We start from the raw sequence: 18662 nt of genomic DNA, 5'->3' as shown, positions 1-18662 counted from the left end.
CTATAACTCTAATGTCATGCTTCAGCGTTAGCTTCTGCTAAATACAATGCTATAACGCTAATGTCATGCTTTAGCGTTAGCTTCTGCTAAATACATTTACAGCTTAAAACTTCAACAAAGGAAGCGGGCAGGAAAAAGTCATTTTTCTCTCTCCTATAAACGTCTAAACTTATATAATTTCACTTTAAAAAATCTGGAGTTGAACCTTTTCCTCTCCCTTTTGCAGGTTTGCAGTGAATGTTGGAAAATCTCGATAAGCGGCGGCTGATCGACCGTAACGGCAGGACATGCAGAGCCGCCGTCCTCGGCCTCTCAATCACAGCGGCTGGCAGGGGGAACCTCGCCCTCGGCTTGTGATCCCTGTAATGGAATATGGTGTATAATCGAGAGGCGAGCTGCTGAGTTAATGAAAAGGGTGGAGAGGTGACATTTTCTGAGGGACGTCTGAAGGAGGGTGACATTTACAAAGAAGAAGCCCCAAAGACGGACCGTTTTTTCATAAGTTGGAGGAATGCAAAGCTGATTTCTGCGCAACTGAAATCCCCAGTTTAGGTAAAGTCAAGCAGCAGTTTGGTTATTTCTCTGAGCAGCTGTGACACGTTACAGACGAGGTTCACACCCGACGCTCACACCTGACGGAGCCGACATGGATTTCTGATAATGAGGTGGGAGAGGAGAGGAAAGAGGTGCAGCTCACTTCTCTGCTGGTGACAGCCAAACAGCAGGGGAGTTTCACAGAAAATACAAATATTTACACTGTTTTTCTGTCCCTCATATAGGCAAATCTCTCTTATTGACTTCCATTAATACGCTAATAGTGGAGCTAATCTTTCGTTTAGCAGCACACCTTCCTTTCCCTAAGCTAACTTTTCCAGATGCATTTAATTTGAAGGACCAATTTACTTGGCATTTTGTAAACTTTCAGTTTGTTTATATTTGTTATCTTGTTTTGAGGTGGGTGAAGATTGTTTAAAAAGAGGTATTGACCCTTTAAACATGACGTCATGCTCTTCAGACTGCGGCCAACTTCACTGTGACTGCGCCTTCGTTAGCGCCTGTAAAGTTTGTCAAAACAAACAAACAAAAAAAACTTGGTCAGCTAACATTTACTTGGTTACTTTGGTCGATTCAGCAAAATCAGCAACGGAGTTAGCAAAACTTAACAACTATGAAATTGAAACTGGTGGTGCGCAATATGTTTCAAAGAATCACTTCCTGATGTGCAAACCGTCCAGATAACTGTCCAAAAACAAATAAGACCCAGAGGAGGAAGATGTAGCACAGTGACAGCGAGTATCAACACTGTTAAATGTAGTGCTTTAGCATTAGCTTCTGCTAAATAGGTTAGTGTAGTGCTTTAGCATTAGCTTCTGCTAAATAAAATGTTAGTGTAATGCTTTAGCATTAGCTTCTGCTAAATCCCCTCTCAGTGTAGAGGTTTAGCGTTAGCATAACTAATGTTTATGATTAGGGCATTAGCTATCTGTTTAGCTAGCTGTAATCTTCACAAGTTATTTCTGTAGTTAGGATTTTTCATTTTGACCTGCAGATTCACAATATTCATTATAACAAAAGTCCAAAAGTTTTTCTTCTAGGAATGATAAAAATGTTGCACGATGTGGTCTTAAAGGCTCACGCCACATGTGCTGCTTCCAAGCAGAGACTCAAGCTGTGATCTTATCAGGGAAAGATAATAAAACACACTCCATTCACATATGAAAGGTCATACACCTTTATTGTCTCCGTGGTGAAAATCCTTCCTCCAAGCCCTTTATTCTGCATCACTGTCTGGCATTTCTTAAACATCAATACCGATGTAACTTCTTAAACTCCTAACTGACTCATAAAGCCGGAATAACACGCAGCAAAAACACGGCTCTGGTTCTTATCGAGGCGCATAATGAAACGTAACAGAACCGGGCCGTTTGAGAGACGGACATGAATTTAATCAGGATGGTGTTTTCAGATCCGTCTCCCGAGAACCGAGCCTTTGATGCGTCTGCCAGCGGACCGGCCGCCTGTTTTCCTTGGTGATAAATTTTCTAATATGCATGTAATGACAGTGGCCTGGTGGAGGATGTGCAACAGTTGTTTTCTTAATTACGGCTTTGGTTCAGGTGGAAAGCTTTGAGGCTGGAGGTCGGCTGGTTAAAACCGGGGTTGGGTTGCTGAAGGGCCGTGTTGCTTTAATCCTTTTATCCTGAACAGGGAAATTAATTCTCAGAGCGGTGATGTAATAGGCACTCATTTAGGTTTGGTCTTTATGCTAATTATTGTGGTTTTGTGAAGTTACACACTGCAAAAACACAAAATCACACAAAGTTTCTAGTGCAAATATCTTAGAACAATTGGAATAAGACAAAACTAATTTACAGGTAACTTTTCAGCTCCATTTATAGCCAATAATTCCTTAATATTGGTGAAAAATACTAATTATTTAACTTACGGTACAACAAGGGGAAAATGTATCGTTATTAGTGAAATAATCTAGCAATGGAATAAATAATTTTCATCAATATTAAGGAATTATTCAGTTAAAAAAAGCTCTTATATCTTCTTAGTTTTAGTTTTGTCTTATTTTCAGTGTACTAAGATATTTGCATTGCAAAACACTTAGTTTGATTTTGTATCAAAGTCACAGTGCAGCATGTGACTTTCATATAAATATCTTTACATATTTGTCAAAACTGTCGCCATGTCATACAGTGTTCATGTTTTGTTTGTTTTTTTTTCATCCAGACGGCTTCCCGCGCCCCCCCTGCAATGACACGGCGCCCCACAGTTTGGGAACCTCTGCTCTAAACTGTCACAACATGGTGACACTTTTAAAAAATATTATAATAGTTATAATGATATAGTTTTATAAAAGTTATGTTCCGCAGCCTTAAATGTTGAGTTTACAGCCTGGAAAGTAGAAAAAAAATTAAATATTTCACCACTTTCCAGACTGGAAAAAGTAAAGAAGTAAATAGAAAAAATATTTTTCTTCATTCCAGTGTCTAAAAATGACCAGTCCTCTTTTGTGTCCTTCCTTTATAATCGACTATCTTGTCCTTCCTTGTATTATTTATTATGTCCATTATGCTTTATTTGTTTAATGATGATTTATTTATGAATGTGTAACTACTTGTTCTCAGCAGTCAAAAACCAAAACTTCAACACAGATGTTGAATTCAGCTCAAAGTTTGACATCTAAATGCGCTAAATGTTTTCAAGGTTAGCAAAAGCACAATGTGACAAATTAGCCCCACTGTTGGCGCATTAGCAGCAGTGAAACACTGTATTTTTATCACATTCGACCAGAAGAAACACACACACACATTTTTTAAAATGTTTTATTGGCTCTAGTGGCCTTAATTGACAGGAAAGTGGGAAATGAGAGAAGGGACACATGGCAAAGATCGCCAGGTCGGGAATCGAACCTGCGACGGCCACGTTGAGGACTGAGGTCTCCATATGTGGGTTGTGCTTAACCCCTGTGCCACCACAGCACATCTTTTAAAGATCAAATTGTTTATACAGAACCATCATCGTTTTCAGCTGCGTGTTTTTGTTCGCCACAGAAATATTTAAAAATGTTCTGAGGCTTTGCATTCATGCAACGTTCCATAAATTTAATTTAAACTGAGAACGGTTTTCAAATGACGGGTTAAAAAAGGTGTGAAGGACCTTTGTGTCTTTTAAACGCTGTAGAAACAAACAGGCTGAACTCTGGATTGAAGGCGTTTGGCTGCAACGACCCGCCGGGCGAAGCGCGCTCTGATTCCTGCGCCGTCTTCAGTAATAACCGCCGCAGACGCCGCTCTCCTTGACAGGTGCGATTATGCAAATGAAGCAGAATCAGAAACGCTGTAATTTCTCCGCCCATCAGACGCTGCAGCTTCTCCATCCTTCGTGACCTTGTTCCTTCATGTGCAAGTTTTTCCTGCAGTCATTGCGGTGCTGTTTGTCTCTCCATCAATAGTTTGACAATAAGCCGGCGATATTGCTTCTGCCCGGACTGACAGCGTGACATTTACTTTGAATGATGACGCGTAATGGTTTACGGCCTCTATAAACTCACCGCTCTGATGGATGGGACGCGGCTGTCGCGGCCGCACCGTCTCTACATCTTATTGTCTCATAAGTCATTGAGCTTTTGAAGGACTCTTTGTTCACGCGGCCGGTTTTCTGCCAGCGCAGCAAAGCGACAGATTGCTGGATTAATAAATATTTGGTTTTTATTTTGGTACAGATGCTGAACTACTTTTTCTCTGTGGATAATTATTTATACAAACTTTGATTGTTTCGTGTCCAAACTTTTCACCAGCACATTAAAACAACTTGCAGGTCACAAAATGGGTTGAATTTAAATGAAGAAATTAGTTTTTATTAAATCCTTACCAGTTGGTCGGGGGGGTGGGGCGATCAAAATAATTTTAAGGGCCACCGAAGGTCCCCGGGCCACACTTTGGACTCCCCTGTTTCAGGCTAATGGATGCATTTTCCATTTTTTCTACTTTTTCTTTTAAAACCTCCAGTAGTTTTAGTTTTGTTTCGGTAATCCCGTCTAGATCCCACAGGTTTCCAGTTCATGACTATGGGAGAATCATTTACTGAACCAACTTAAAGGTTCAGTAAATCAAAGGGTTAATATGGATAAGTTAGAGCAGTGAAATTTATTGTCACCCTTTGCAGCATGTTTAGACAATTCAATGCCGCTGGGCCTGTTGCAATGTGACGTCACGCGAGAAAAACTGATCACAACGATGACTAGCTTTGGTTTTAGCTGCCAAGTTGTCAAAATAACACGTTCCATCTTAAATATGGTGTCTAGATAAAGAGCTTAGTAAATACTACAGCTAGACAAGGTCAGGAAAAAGTTTATTTTAAAAAGAATAGCAATGGACAGAGAAGTAGGTCAGTTATGCTAGCTTGACTATGAAAACCTTAACGTAGACATGCTGTGGAACTTTGTTTCAGTTCAGTTAAAAAAAAGGCGACTTTCAGACCAACTCTGGCAGATTATCAGTAGATCAGATGTTTAAGTCAATCAGATGATCAATTATTAATGATCACAATGTTTTTATGATGAGTTCATGGTGAAAAGCACTTTGAACCGCCTTGTTGCTGAAATGTGTGAAAAATAAACCTGATTGATTTAATTGATTGTTTAGAAAACCTCGATCAGTTTGGATTCTCCCTCCAGACTTTGGGACAGTGAGACTCTTCTGGCATCGACTCTGGTTCAGGAGTGACTTCACAGCTAATTTATGACCCAACAAAGTCTATTCTATTCTATTCTATTCTATTCTATTCTATTCTATTCTATTCTATTCTATTCTATTCTATGTCCCAGATGTCTGTGTGGTTCTGAATGGACTTTAATCCAACTCTGATCCTACTGTCTGCTACCATCACTTAGGCTTTTTTTCCCTACCATACTTTCTCCTTCCACTTAACTTTCCATTACAAACATGGCGTCCTCACATTCTTGCAAAGTCTTAAATTAATGTATCTAAAATTAAGGCCTTAAATTATTATTTTTTTAAATTAAGTTGACCTTTAATGTTGCTGCAGTTATTCCTGATGGCTTAGCATTTATGTTTTTCTACAAAACCTTTTTTCCTTCCACTTAACTTTCCATTACAAACAAAGTGTTTGCTCAGTCTTACACGGTCTTGCGTTCATGTATCTAATTAACTTTTTAAATTCAGTTTAAAAAAGTAATTTAATTAACGGGTCTTAAATTGTCTTAATTTCTTATATTCAATGTTTTTTTATTTTCTCACTGAACTTTTCTGTCAGGCAAAAGTTTGAGTCACACTCGGACATTTTCATTGTGTTCGACTGAAGGCGGTTGACGCTACCGCTAACTAGCTGCTAGCGCACCGTTGCTAACTAGGTAGCTAGCTAGCTTTTTGGATCTGCAGTGGGTAAGTGCAGATTTATCGTTCGCTGGTTCATTTCTGTGGAGATTAAATCTTAAAAAGTCTTGAGTTGGTGAAACTAGAGACCCGTTTAGTTTTTCTCGGACAGATCCGATAACTCCTAGATCAGCACTACTTCCACTTTTGCTTTGAAGGCATTTCCCCTCAAACATTCGCCTCGGAGTCCCATTGATGTGTGTTGATTTTTCAAGGTTTTGCTGATTAATATGCAAGGTATGCTAATTATAATTACCAGTTGTATTCATGCCTTGCTATTGGGGTCTATACTTTGTAGCCTGAAGTGTAATTTGTGCATAAAATGAATTTATACATTTTGCCTTGAGGGGGATATTTTTCCTAGAAATGCAGATTGTTAAAACGGTGAGTGGATCGCTGTAAGGAAGTCGTGGTTTTCTGCGTTGGTGTTGAGAGGCGCTGTTAGTGATTTATCTGTTTATGCTCCGACTCACTCCAGGTTGTTGTTCATCATCATTATAACTTCTCTCTAAGAGCTTCTCCACGGATTTCCCAGCGAAGAACAACAGCACTGTCACAGTCGCTGTTTTTCTCCAATACCTCAAATTCCTTTTTTAATCTTAATGCCACTTTTAATTTGGCATTTCCTTAACCCAGGCTGTAATGTTTCCAATTAGACGAGGGTTTTTTCCTCAAACCGGCGTCCTTCAGCTGACCTTCATGCACAAAGGTTTCTTTTCTCACGCTGCTGAGCGTTTTCCTTATTTCCTCACTGTCTCCATCATGTGCTGCGTATTTACATGAATAAAGTTTGGAGCTGCCTTCAGGTCAGATGATAATACGCCACTTTATGGAAAACGCTGTAAAAAATTCACTTTCATGACCAAATATTTATTAAAACATCCTTTATGTTGCTTGTACAAGAAATAATGTGAGAAAACCACTGGAAACTTCTCTGATGGTTGAACATGATGCTGGTTGTAATGTTGTTTATTTTTTTCCCGCTGAAAACATGAATATTTCTGCCGTTATGTGGAAATGCTAAATCCTCGAAAACATCATTAGCACCTGTTATCTTCACAGTTTACAGCATGAATTATCAATAATTTATCCTCTCACATTTTAGCCAAAAGTGGCAAATTCAAACTACTGGCAGGCCACAAAATTCAGTAAATGAAAATGCAACATTTCTTTTTTTAACTTTTACCTGCTCTGTTAACGAGCTCAATAATTTATATTTTATTGTTAAATTTTCTATTTTTTTCTCTCTCATTGCTTTATTTATTTCTGATATTTAAAAAATTCTTTGAGAATGTGTTTTTGCATTATTTTACCTAAAATGGTCTCAAAGTAACAATATTATTATTTATTTCAATAACTTCTGGGACAATTTATCATTCGCCAAAACGTATTATTGTGACCGGCTTGTGTTTAACGACACACTTTAGCTATAAATTAGAGACATTTTGAGATAAATTATGATCAAATTTGCCAGGAAGCTTCCAAACTTCACCTTCTCATTCGTTGTTTTCCTCTCTGCAGTCACATATTTATAACAACCTGCGATTCGTAACATGTTTGCCTTCAGATGCTCGGCTGTTGGCGTCGTAGTTTCTGTTTATCTCTGCTATGTTTGGCTCGGAGGCGTTTTTTCTGGACCCTCTGTGTTGCAGCCGCTGCTCTGTCGGTGAAGATTACCAAATTTTCTGGTGAAGTTTCTCCCCCGTGGGACGTCATTACTATAAGCCCTTCTGCAATACATCAATTCCTAATTAACATTTGCATATTAGATTGTCAGGGGAGGGAGGGAGGAGGCCCGCGCTCGTGAACTTGTGCTAATTAATTGAAATCAAATGAACCTGGAGCTTGAGGGGGGGAGGCGGAGCAACGAAACGCTTCCACAACGTTTGGGAGGGGTGGACGGGATGAGGGCTGCCGGCGCCGCGTCCAAAAGCATCGACTTCATAGAAACATGTTGGTGCGTTTCTGACAGTCGGCAGGTTTATATGACCCAAACGCTGCTGGCTGCTGTGTGAGGTTTGGCGTCGAGGTAACCCTAAAATCTAAACTTTAAACATTTAATCAGCTCTAAAAACCATCTATGGCAGATACTTGGTGATTATTTTGATTTTCTGTACCAATCTCAGGGTGTTTTCACATATGATGGTCCAGTGGACCAACCCACCATCTCCCTGCTGGAGGGCAAAAAGCTGCTTCGTCAGCAATGACTAGCTTTGGTTTATGTTGTTGACAGAAATGCGTAAAAACTGAAATGTGAAAGGAAACAGGGTGCAGTGCTTTGCTACTAATTGTCAACACTACAACAACTAGATAACAAGGTCAGGAAAAAGTTTTAATTAAGAAAAAAATAGCAAGCGAGAAAGCGAGGGAAGTAGCTCAGTTATGCTAGCTTGACTATGACAACCTTAGCAGGTAGCTGTGCTGTGGAATCCGATGTGTTTCCGTTTAGTTACAAAAATAAAACAAAAGCGACCCCAACACCAACTCTGACAGTTCTTCAATAGAGGAGGTGTTTAAATTGGCTAATAAGCCGCCAGTGTTAGCTGAGCTAATAGCAGCGGTAGCTAATCCACCACAGCGATCATTGATCATTTATCAATAATCACAAAATAAACATCAAGCCTAAAAACACAAAACTGTAAGAGACGGAATGTTCTGACCATTGTGTGAGAAATGCTTGAGTGTTTATTGTTTTTTTGTTTGTTTCGGTGTTGAATCCTGATGCATAAAGTCGTTGTCAGTTGCTATGGCAACAAGTTTGTGTGTAGCGTAGCTGACACAGACGGCGAGAAATAAGAAGTTTTGAGTTTTTCAATGGTTTTTCTGCTTTAGTTTCCCCTGAACTGAATTAATAACACCAACATCTCCATGTTTCATTTGTTAACTGAATCGTTCTACTGCTGGAAGGTAAAAGAATCGTCTTTTTGCCCCCAGGAGGTTCCTGGGGGTAAAAACTGTAACATTTAAAACATCTTCAGCTGCTGCGGTTCTCTTTCAAAAACCTGTTCCCCTCCTCACCTGTGGGGGCGCCGCACCAGGAACCACTGAAGAAAACAACACAATATCCCAGAATCCCCTCAAATTCATCATGTTTAAACCTGCTGAACAAGTTTTGGTCAATATGCCAACATATGTCAGCAAAAGCAGCTCAGTTTCTGCTGCTTATTAAAACCTCAGGTCAGTTGGTTTAGGAAAGTCTAACAGCATCCAGAGTTCATCGGATGCATAAGTCCCTGAAGGTGGCGCATGCTTTGACTGAACCAGAGTTTTACCGTCAGTCCTTCTGCTCAGTCTTCAGTCAGGAGGTTTGCAGAACAAAGCAGGAGTGAGATTTCTGACGAGAAGGTTCTGCAGCAGAGAAGGTCCGTCTTCTCAAATGTTTGTTCTCAGAGGTGAATACGCAACGCGTTTCTACTTTGTATGGAAATGTGGGAAACGTCGCAGATTTGAACCAACGGTTCTTCATTACTGAAGCAAATATTGTCCAAAAGTCTTTGAAGGGTCAGTCTGTCCCAATGAGTGATGCAGGTAGTTTCCATGCTTTTCTTTTTATTTAATACATTTAAATCTTTAAATGTTCTCTCTTTTTTCATGCTGATGATCATTTAACACTCACAGACCTGCTAGCTTCAAGCCAATAATTCCTCAATATTGGTTTAAAAAAGAAGCACTTCCTCCATTTGCAGATTAATTCACTTATAACACATTTTTCCAATTTAACTAGAACCGTTTGTCTTATTTCAAGTGAACTGATGAAGACATTTGCAGTAGAAACTAAACCTGGTAAGATTTTGTGTTTTTGCATCGTATTTATGTCCAAGAATCGTCCATTTCTTGGTAAACACTCAGACTGGACAGCTGCGTCTGTTTTTATTGAGTTTCTAGAGGCGACTCGAACCTCTTGATCCATCCAGTCTCCCTCTGCGACGAAATTACATGTTGTGTCAAGTTGAGGCAGAGCAAGGCGCTCCGATTATCAACCAACGCGCCGAATCTTTGACGTTCTTCTGGGAATGCTAATCGCTCTTCCATTAGATTTCTTCTTTTTGGTGACGCCTGCCATTAATCCTCGCAGCCTTGTGTGATGAAAAGGCGGCGCTCCTTTGAACGTAATTAACTCCCATGATCGCTTTTGAACCTCGCTGAATTGAGTGCTCTGATCGAGAGAAATTACACCGGGCTACTGCGAGTATTTAATGGACCCACGAGTGTCAATTAATCTGGAGGAGCTTTTCATTGCACTTTCTCTTCATGTCCGCTAACCTAGGTTTTTATTAAAATGCTTTTACTCTCAGCCTTTGCCTTTTAACGAACACAATAACTTCCTCTGTGTTTTGGTTCGCCTGCAGGCGCCAGACCTCCATTACTTTGACTCCAGACCTGATTTTTAAGTCAAATGCTTCGGGAAAGGATTTAGGAGATGGAAAACAGAATTAAACGTCCATCAAACGGAGGGAGAGTTTATTTTGAAATTAAACTGTACATGAAGGACGGTTGGCTCAGAGCCTGTGGAGGTACAAAGTCAGACGATCAGATCCATTCAGATCAGTCTTTCAGAGACGTCGTGGTTTGTGACCTGCGATGTTCTTTAAAACTGTTTTAAAGTTGATCTCAATGTCCAGACTTTTTGGATTTAACCAAAAACATGTGAATTTTAATTTGTTGCCATATGAAAACGGTGAAAACATCAGATATTAAAATTAAACATCAATGTTGCTGTTATTGTTGTATAATGCTAACATACAGTATTGTGTATCGTAGCCCTCTAAATGATAGAAAAATTGTGACTACGACACATAATTTCCAGGCTTTTTTCTTGTTTTTCATTTAAATTTCTTTACTATTTAAATCTGTTCAGGTTTTGAATTGCGAGGTAAAGTGGTCGACCTTCTTCGGCTAATGCGCTAATGTCGGTGCTAATTCTTCTTTTAGCGCTTTAGCATTTTTGCCAAGTTGGCACATTAGCATTTTAGCATTAGCATCCTCCAGTCAACATGTTGGCTTGTCACTTTAACATTAGCAGAACTAATATTTATGATTAGCAGAACTAATATTTATGATTAGCAGAACTAATATTTATGATTAGCAGAACTAATATTTATGATTTGTTGATTTAGGTTTAGCGCGGCTAATGTTTTAGCCAGCAGTTCCACATGGTTGAACATGGTTTCATAAGTATGTAGAAGCTTAATCAATACTTTTTTGAAGCAATTATCAATGCATTAGCTTTCATTAATAATTATTTATCAATTACATTTAATACATTTTGGCAATTTTCAATGTGATAAAGTCAAACTGTAATTGTCAAAATGTTTTTATTGGCTAAAGAACTGCAACATATAGATCCAAATAATCCACAGAAATGTATTTATTCATACCTAAAATTATGAATTTGTATCTGCAAGTTAATGTTTATACTTATTCATAAGGATTTAGTTCAACAAGTTACGCTTAAATTGGGGCATAAAACCAAAATCAAGGAAATCTATTAATTAATACGACCATGCCAACCACTATATTATAGTTTTTATGAGCAAAAAATAACTTATTTCCAAGAAACAATGTCCTGATTAGCTATTTATATGATTTTTTTTAATGTTGCACCAATAATAATGTAATAATTGACCATTATGCCAAACTGCCCAGTGAAAACGAGGCATAAAGACTTTATCCTACTGCAGGTAATTAAATTATACGATGTTAAAGAGATAACTGGAGTGTTATCCTTTTATAGATGCTAAAATCCAATTTTAATCACATTAGGATATTAATTGGGACCTCAAAATGACTGAGCTTTTTTTGGTTCTTTCTCAGGATTTGGAGCTTAACTTTTATGTTTTTCTTGTAACTTTAGGATTTTTTTATCGAGATCAGTTTCATCAAGGTTGAGCAGCAGAAAAATTCACACCTTAGTACCTTTTTATAAATGCCCTCATAAAACTTCTCCGCCGGTTATCTGCCATCAGAAGAGACATTAATATGAAGCAGAATATCATCTGCATATAATGCTGCTCTTCTAAAGGAACCAACCAGCTGCTGGTGCCGTTCTGGTCACGCCAACTCATCCCAGAAAAACCTAAGGTGTCCGTTTGTTTGCCAAACTGCATCCAAACAGGTTCGTTCCTGGAACGTCTGACCTCTGTTTCTTCAAGTTACAAATCCTGATTTCCTGCAGGAAGCAGGTCAAGTAAACTTTCGGCGAAATGGAGATTGTTTAAAATTTATCATCACATCTGTACAGGTATTGTTGGTATTTCATGTTTTACCTCAAGTGTTTGTTTACCTAGAATCAAAATAAAATGTATTTACTTAGTAATATTTCTTAATTTTTAACTCCTACTTGTGGAAACGTCCCGGCGCCTTATTTCCAGAGGAGTTGGAAACCAACAACCATAATCTGCAGTCGGTTTAGTAAACACTGGCATCAGTCAGCCAGTGGTTTCTGTCATGATGCACCATGAAACCGAACTGCTGCAGGAGTCCTGGAGGAGTTCTGCCTGCAGATCTGAGGCAGCAGGTCGTTAGCGGCTAACGCAGGCCGATCCACCAAGCACCTTAATTAGCCCCGACTCAGGAGTAAAGGCAGAGTCACTTCAGGAGAAGTCAGTTAATGGGACCTTTTTCTTTCTTTCATATTCTGTTTGTTTCAGAAACTTTCTGAAGTTGAGCCAGTTTGGTAAACTAGAGGTGGACGGCGGCCATGATGGACCCAGTTAATACCAGTTTGATCCGTTTTACTGGGATGGATGAAACCTCTCGGATAGATGAAGGCGTCCATTTTTACGTCACTGAGCGGTGCAGCGGTTACAATGCAAAAACACAAAACTTTACCAATTTGGTTTAGTTTCTAAAAAAGATATCTTAGTAAACTTGAAAACTAACTTTTCAGCAACATATGAGCTTGTTTTAAGTAAATTATTGCTTAGTGTTGATGAAAAATAATTTTAAATGTACTAAGATATTTGGACAGAAACTAGATAAAAATACCTGGTAATATTTTGTTTTTGCTGTGTGATGCCCATGATTTAGAGTTTTACAAATATAATTTAGTTTTATGTTTCTCCAATTAATTTAAATTGATAAATGGTAACGATAATTGCCCATTCCGAGTAAAACAGTCCCTTCGAGGTTTTGGGATTTTCAGTTTTTGCAGTCATTGTGGTGCTACTTTAAAAATATTTGTAAGGAATTTTATTTTATTTTTTCCTTATGAAACTCCTTCCAAAAAGAAAAAGATGAGAATAATCAAATAAAAAGCAAACAGATTGGTCACACATTTTATTGCTACTCTCCATATCCATATAAATATAAATTGACATCAAGCTAAAAAATGCTGCCACCTGTAGGTAGGAGTTGGCATCACTTAAAGCTGCAGTAACTTTTATAAAAAAAATATATTTTTTACATATTTAAACTGTTACATGTTGTAACAGTTTTTATAAGACATAATCTTAGCCTTCTCTAGAAACAACCAATCAGAGCCAAGAGGCGGGACTAAGCTCTGTCAATCATCCTCTGTGTGGAGCTGCTCATTCCTGTCTGTCATGAACGCTAAGGCTAGTTAGCATGGCCACTGATAATGGCGGATAAACGGTTTTCCAGCAGCTGTACGTTGTTTCTCTGCCATTAGCACACTTAGCAGCGTGTACATGAGGATGATTGACAGTGCTAACACCCGCCCCCTGGTTGTTTTTCACCGGGAGTCTAGGAGATTTTTTTTTTTTTTTTACATACTATCTGCCTCATATTAAACGGTTTTTACAAATCTATATAAAAAATGTCTTAATGAAATTTAGATACTGCAGCTTTAAGGAAATGTTTTTGAACATATTTTCAGCAAATTTGCAATAAATTCAGGTTGCATTATTGCAAAGAAATGCGGAAAGTATGGAATAAACTCAGAACTTTGTGTTGTTTCCAAAAAATGTTGCTGAGTTTGCATGAATTTCCTCCATTGTGGACAGAGCTGGAGTGACTGATGAGAACTTAAAGATGGATTATTTGTTCATTGGGTTGGAGTGAATATTCTGCTGAACGATGTGAAAGTGTCTCTAAACATTTTGAAGGAGCTCTTCTCGTTTCCCCAAGATGGAATTGAGAGTTTCTGATGCAGCGAAGGAGAATGCATTTAACAAATAATTGATGAATATTCACTGGATCAGGCTTTGCCCAGCCTCTAATCAGAAAGCGTGGTGGGCATCCTGAGTAATTGATGCATAGCTAATGACTTGGTGATTAATAGCTTGGCACCGACATGCATAAACGGCGCTGATTTAAAGATTGGGGAGGAAGACGGAGATCCTGAAACGCTCTGTGACGCGTTCAAAACCGAGGAAGATGGTGGGGAAAACGCCCGTTCAAAAGCTGACTAATTGGAGGAACAAAGCTCGGCGCCGGTGCTAATTGGGTTTGTCCAGGCATATGGAGGTTTGCTCTGCAGGAACGAGGCAGATAGTTTTCCGTCTCTTATTTGAGAACAAACGCTCAGTGATGGCCGCGGTCGGTTTAATGATATGCAGCTGAAGGTCCTCTGGGGTTTGGAAAGGTCACAGTTTGGTGGCGGAGATGACGGGTTTTCACGCTCCGCTCTGCAAGTGGCAGCGAGATGAAAGGACGCTAATTACTGACATCCTCTTGGAACAAATACTTTTCTTATTCAAATCAGGGTCAAATGGCGTTTCCTCATCAACAGAGAAGCTTTAAAACATGGAGGCAGGTGAGCTGCAGCTTCATCTGACGGCGTGACGGATGGTTTCCCCCATCACGTCCTCCAACCTCTTCACCGGGGCGACAACGCTGTGGAAAACCTGCAGCCAGACTCATCAATTATTCAGGATTTTCCTCAAAACTGAGGGAATAAAATGACTTTGAGCTCCTTTTGGTTCTTTATCAGAGTTTAAAGTTGAAACATTTTCTTAAAAGTCCTTTTAAACTTTTTAAAGGACTGCTGCTGATTTCCTTAATTTTGGGAGATTGATGATCGGCCGATCTTTACATGTGAAGCCGATCGTATCCACCGGTGTCATCAACCTCAGCAAAGGCCTAAAAAGCAACCCCTGTGCTTTTCTTTTCTCCTGCGAGAAGATTTTACTGACAAACCAGCCAACCGGGTCATGACAGTTACAGTTAACAGTCACCCCAGTGCTGCCAGTTCATCAACTTTCTTCAGTCAAAATTTATTTGTACAGCAGGTTTCAGCAACAAGGCATTTCAAAGCGCTTTACATCATTAAAAACAAAAACACAGAGTCATGCAACATTGAATAAACAATAAAAAAATAATGAAAAAAATGAATAAAAATAATTCTTGATATGTTGAGCAACATTTCAGACAAAAACCTGGAATCGGTCAGTTAGGCTGTTTAAAAGATTGGTAATCAGCGATTGGCCAGAAAACTTCAATCGGTGGACGCCTAGAAGGAAGGATACTAGGAAGGAAGGAAAGAAGGGCAGAAAGAAGGACACTACAAAGGATAGATGATCCCTTAGAAGGAAGGGAAGGAAAACACTTGGAAAGATGGAAGGAAGGAAGAAAGGATACAAAAGGAACAAAGGTGATGGAAGGACACTAGAAAGGACAGAAGGAGGAAAGTTCATAGTCACTTTTAGACAAAGAGAACATATTGAAAATCAAACTATTTTCTTTGTTTTTACCTCCTTTTCCAGACTTCAAGACCATTGAGTCAAATTTCTGACCAAAATGACAGACTGAAAATGTTCAGATTGTTGCTGATTGGACCAAAGTGGGCAGAATCAGTTCGGTTCTGCCATAGTTTGGGTCAGGCTACCTCTAGTAGCGGTTCCTGTAATCGGCCACAGTTTGCGTCGGGCTACCTCTAGTAGCCGTTCCTATAATCTGCCATAGTTTGGGTCGGGCTACCTCTAGTAGCCGTTCCTGATTCAAATCTTCCTCTCTGCCTCCGTTGGGTGAAATAAAACCTCAGCAGTCATTGTCAGTTATGAGCAGGCAGTTAAAAAGCTGCTCTGGTGTGAATTAAAGGCGACGGTTCTCTCAGCCGGAGGAGGTCAACAGCAGGAGGAATGAAAATTTCCCATTAGAGATCTAACCGAGCCATTATTGCAGGCTGTAATTATTTGGACAGCTTTATAGTTTTGTGCTCTGAAGGTTCAGGTTATTTCATTACAGGCATTAGCCTTCGCATATTAAAGCTGAGACTTGATGCTTAAAAGTCATTTCCAGGATTCCCCCTGAACGTTTCGCTGTCCAAACATGGCCTCCGCTGTAGAGGGAAGAAACGTTTGCTCATGTTTGAGCTCATTTGCATACATGTGGAAAAATTAGGAAGAATTAGGAAAAATTAGGAAGCTCCATTAAATATTCAGTTTATTTGGTAATGGCAACATATCAACATTTAAGGTGATTTAATCACACTTTAACGTTAAAAAAGGACATCAATTTACTGATTGAACACCATTACTGATGCTACAAGTCAACACAAAACATCTCAATGAGATGGGCTTTGACTAGGCCCAGGATTTTCCATTTAGTTCTGAGACAGTCCGTTATAGATTTCATGGTTTGTTTTGGGTCACAAACTATTAAAATATTTCAGGAGCAAGCTAAACATTTCCTCCAAATTAAATATATATACTAAATGTTTACTGAACAATCTGAATATTTACCTAGCAAGCTAAATATGTAGCCTGCTAGCCATTTAGCAAGCTAACTGTCTAGTTTAAAACTATTTAGTTAGCAAGCAAAATATTGAGCTTCAAACTAAATATCAGTTAGTAAGGCAATTTAGTTTCAAACTAAATATTTAGCTTAAAACTAAACATGAATTAGCCAAATATATAGTTAGGAAGGGAAAAATTAACTCCAATCTAAATACTAAATAGCAGGTCAAATATTCAACTTCAAACTAATATTCAAATATTTAGTAAGCTAAATATTATCCATCCCATCCATTTTCTGAACACCCTTGTCCCTCAGTGGGGTCGGGAGGGGTGCTGGTGCCTCTCCAGCTAACGTTCCGGGCGAGAGGCGGGGTACACCCTGGACAGGTCGCCAGTCTGTCGCAGGCTAAATATTATGGATCATACTAAATACTAATTAGAAAGCTAGCTATTTAGTAAGAAATATTTTTGCTTCATATTAAGTACTAAGTATCGAGCTAAATATTCAGCTTCAAACTAAATATAAATTTGCAAGCTAAATATTTGGCACGAAATTAAGTGTTTAGTTAGGAAGCTAAACGTTGCTGCTCTAGTTATTTTGTTGACAGACTAAATATTTAGTCAGCAATCCCACCTGTAAGTAACTGTAATTGTTTTCCTGGAAAAATGATATAGCTCAATATTTTTTTTGTTTGTTGCTGAAACCAAATTGCTTTTGGTTTAAAGTTTAAATAATTGTCTAAACATGTCAGATGTTTAATGCAGGATGTCAAATTTAGTATTTTCATGACAACAAATTGATTGTAGAAGGACCCCAGTATAGTTTCGTTAAGCTGTTTAATCATGAAAGCTGCTTTTTGTGATAATTAAACACTAAATATAAATATACCAGCCATGCAGGCCTGTGCATGTTGGCTATTTTCACCTCAGTGTGACATATTCTCACATGTACACTAAATTGGAGGAAGATTAGAGTTTGGTTTGAAATGAAAACTGAATTTATGTTGTAGGGTTTGGAGATGGAGCTGATGGATCTGAAGAGAGGCGTGATTAAATCTGTATACAACCTCAAGTAGGGCTGCTTATTTAGACGTTTGGCTGCGGCAGGTGTGTTTGTGCTCTTCACACATATTTATCGATCTCCTCAAGCTATCTTCAAAATGCTCTTGCTGGATTTCTGCCTGACTTTAGATGTTGTCTCTTATTCCACAAAAAAAAAAATAGTGAATTTAACTGATAAAATATGTTTGAGCTTCCTGCTGGATGGTTCCTGCACAACCCCAACAAACTCCAACTTGACCAGTGAGTAGCTTCTCATTTCCTAAACAGGGACTATTATGCAAAATTCACATTTTTGTTTTTCCATTTGTATCTCTAAAAACATTCCAAGCACTTAAAAAAACACCCTGACATTTTTAGGCAATAATTTAATAATTTAAACCCATTTCAAACCTCCCCTGCAACCCTGGCAAAGCCCAGCCCCGTTACTTGGCAACCCCAGTGGAGTTCCACCCGTTACCTAGCAACCCAATCTGAATTCCAGCACGTTTGGTCAGCTGGTTTTACTGCTGTATGCGGTCTACAATGGCTGCTGGAAAGATAAGTGTTTTGCTGTCCAGAAACCTCTTTCTGCTTTCTTGTTGGTTGTGCAGGAGGCTCCACTTTTGATTTTCAAAGATGTATGTGCATCTGTTTGCAGCCATTGTCACGTGAGTGTAAACATTGAGTTGGGCGCGTGGCCAGCTGCAGCTTATTTGGATTTAAAGTGACAAGACGCCTTAAAACAGCTGAAAATAGACCTGAGCAGAGTAAAATCTCACTATGTCAGAAAGTTAGATTTGTGCAAAAATGTAATGAATTGTATTTTATTGCTCATAAAAGTATCCAAGGAAGCATAATAGGTCACCTTTAATATCCTTTAATATCTGACAGGTACAATTATTTCTAGTAAAACTGAGACAGACAAAATTTCCTCAAAATTTAGACTTTTATTCTGAAAATTTTGACTTTTCTATCAACATTCTGACTAATTCTCAACATTTTGTCTTTAATCTCAGATATCTGATTTTAATTTCAAAATTCTGACTTTTTCCTTGTGTTGTGATTTTAATTTCAAAAT

The 18662-nt window shown here is 38.7% G+C and overlaps 1 long non-coding RNA gene across 1 annotated transcript in view; it reads left to right on the top strand.

Moving 5' to 3' along the window:
- Positions 1–228: 228 nt before the first annotated feature.
- LOC106964134 (uncharacterized) overlaps positions 229–18662 on the top strand; it is a 37625-nt gene continuing 19191 nt past the window's right edge. The window contains exon 1 of the long non-coding RNA XR_001428331.1: positions 229–552. This is a non-coding gene — a long non-coding RNA (uncharacterized LOC106964134). The remainder of the gene's footprint in view (positions 553–18662) is intronic.

The sequence above is a fragment of the Poecilia latipinna genome, unplaced genomic scaffold (genome assembly GCF_001443285.1).
Source record: "Poecilia latipinna isolate Pla-1442-1.1 unplaced genomic scaffold, P_latipinna-1.0 Scaffold1628, whole genome shotgun sequence".
In the NCBI taxonomy this organism is placed as follows: Eukaryota; Metazoa; Chordata; class Actinopteri; order Cyprinodontiformes; family Poeciliidae; genus Poecilia; species Poecilia latipinna.
The sequence above is the reverse complement of the archived record's forward strand: the minus strand, read 5'-3'. Positions and strand labels throughout refer to the sequence as shown.